Raw genomic sequence first — 2,815 nt, forward strand, 5'->3', positions numbered from 1 at the left:
CAATCGATGCAGCAAACTTCATTGTTGTCTTATTTTAAGAAATTGCCACAGCTACCCCAACCTTCAGCAACCACCACCCTGATCAGTCAGCAGCCATCAACATCGAGGCAAGACCCTCCACCAGCAAAAAGATTACAACTTGCTGAAGGCTCAGATGATGGTCAGCATTTTTTAGCGATAAAGTATTTTTTAATTAAGGTATGTACATTTTTTTTTTTTAGACATAATGCTATTGCACACTTAACAGACTACAGTATAATGTAAACATAACTTTTATATGCACTGGGAAACCAAAAAATTCGTGTGACTCGCTTTATTGCGGTGGTCTGGAACCTAACCCGCAATATCTCCAAGGTATGCCTGTACACATTTTTTGTACTGAAGACCAGACTAAACACTCAAATCGGAACCCTACTAACATGTAAAGCTTTAAGAGAGTTATAGGGTTTCATCCTGGAGTTGGTTAACCCTCTGGCTCGTTAATCTGCAAAAATAATACACTTTTTTTTTTTTTATAGAAGACAAAGCCAAGCAGTTTAATTTCAGAACCTTATTTATGCAAAAGCTGAGAACACTGATGTGATTTCAGCTGAAAGAGCAACAATGAAAAATGAAAGATCTACACAAGATTATAACAGATTTAAAAAACAAGTAATTAAATATGGGGATTAATTTCATTCAAAAAATCATTATTCTTTGGGATCAGAATCCACTATATTCTTGATCAGATCCCTGAATTTTTGGATCCTCCCCTTTTCAGATGAAATCAAAATGTTCTCAGGACTGGCACACCAGTAAAGTTCTCTCTTAGCCTGTTTGGTTGTCTTCATTAGAAAAAAAAGGTGTATTTTTACCTCATATGAACTAACCAGCGGGTTAATTAAAGCATGTTAAAAAGAGTGAAGGCAAGAGAGTTTCTAATTTTCATGAAGTTAAGCCAAGTAAGAAGCTTTGAGTAGCTAAGTTTCAATGAACAACTATTGATACTTATGAAAAAGAGGAAAACTTCACACCAAAATGGGACATAGAGTAGAGAAGGGAAAATAAATGTGCAAATCTATATTGACTACTGCAGGGCTTGGTTATTTCAAGAGATGTGGAAGTAGCAGAGAGTCAGGAATTGACCTTATTTGGCCATCTGAAAGCACTACAGGTTGTTTAAATACATCTATGTTACTGGCCTTCTTAGCTTCTGTTCACCTTTGCTACCTAACTGGTCTCCCACATGCTACCTAGGCTAACCCTTGACAGGTCTTAGTTGTTAGCTGGTATAATCAGGTTCCATCACCTCTTCAAAAGAGAGGTACCAGGAAGCACAGGCCTTTATGGAAGAAGGCAAATTACTTCTGGACACTTAGGTATCTGTTGTCATTTAGAAACAAACATGACCCATATCATCTCCTTCTGTGGAAACTTTTCTTGAGTACTTTTACAAATCAGGATGTTTATCCAGATTTACTAGATACTCTGGATAGGAAACCTTTCACCCAATCATGAGCTTTACACCTCCAACTGCAAAGATGATGAGAACAACTCTGGAAAAGGCACAAGACTCATGCAAACAACTGTAACAGCACACTGCTAACTGATACTCTGAGTTTGCTAAAAAGAATCTCTGTAAACAGATTACGTCACTTTGAGGAAGGTAAATGACCACGTTTCTGATGGTAGGCCTGACTAGAGGAGACTGACCAACAATACAGGTTTTTTTTAAATAGTAAAATATTAAGAATAAAAAACTGAAAACAAAATCATGTGGCTTCATTATAAACAAATCTGAATAGCCAATCTTGCATTTTACTTCCTTTAATATTAAGACAAGTGGGCAAGGAGATTATTTTTTTCCCCATGAAAGACTGGAGTTTTCTATTGATTTAGGCAGAAATTAAAAATGATACTTTTATGAAGAGACAAATCTTTGCTCGTCATTTTGAGGCTAAATTATGGATTAAAACCTTCCCAAGATCCAAAAAAAAGGCTGAGTAGAGAGATCCCCTGTGATAACTATTCAAGAGTAGCAGTCATAGAATTAACAGTGGCTCTTGACCTATTATCAAGGCTTGTTAGTATCTTTATGCATACAAGATTATCTTTCTTGATGAATGTTGAAAGAAGAAATCATTAAAACCTACTAGCATTTAAATTTTAGCAATTAACATCATTTTCTGCCAATGGATAAAAGTAATTCAGCTCCTGAACAGCCAAGAATTCATGCCCTATCAATTTATAAAGACCCAATCTACACTTATTCTTGTCTAAATTTTTCATTCTCTCTTTCCACTTAAGGAAGATTAAAAATGTTCATTTAAACAGAGTGATTTCAAAGTCACTCATCATACCTTGGTGTAAGTTCATTTTGAAACAACTTGTGTAACAAAACAATTATTTCCCATGCAGAAGACAAAAACCTTACATAAGTGATTTACGATGGAAGAAATATCAAGGGGAAGAATACAATACACTCAGATTATAAAACAGACAGGACAATGCACAAGAAAAAAATTAAGTTAACTTGTACAAAGTCATTTTCATGTTTGAGAAGACTCTCAACTTCTGCCTTCCAAACAATATATAATCTATCAATCCTAAAACAGTTCATGGAGAAAACACTAGAGGTCAGCAACACACAGTCTTCTATATCTACTTCTGTTTACTACATCCCAATGTAATATGCTTTTCCTATTTTTTTTTATTTAACTTCAACAAGATTATTATTTAACTGTATTACCTACAAATATCTGAAAAGAAAAGCAATATGTACATTCCATCAACTGAAAATTAGTATAAAGCATCAGTTTTAAATGGTTAAAAAGGT

General features: G+C 34.6%; 1 protein-coding gene across 1 annotated transcript in view; it reads right to left on the reverse strand.

The window, feature by feature from the left end:
* STRN3 (striatin 3) overlaps positions 1–2,815 on the reverse strand; it is a gene marked incomplete at its 5' end in the record, with an annotated part of 118,248 nt that overhangs the window by 82,819 nt on the left and 32,614 nt on the right. The gene's annotated exons all lie outside the window — the stretch shown is intronic.

Source organism: Crocodylus porosus, unplaced genomic scaffold (genome assembly GCF_001723895.1).
Source record: "Crocodylus porosus isolate Cpor-Errol unplaced genomic scaffold, CroPor_comp1, whole genome shotgun sequence".
Classification (NCBI taxonomy): domain Eukaryota; kingdom Metazoa; phylum Chordata; order Crocodylia; family Crocodylidae; genus Crocodylus; species Crocodylus porosus.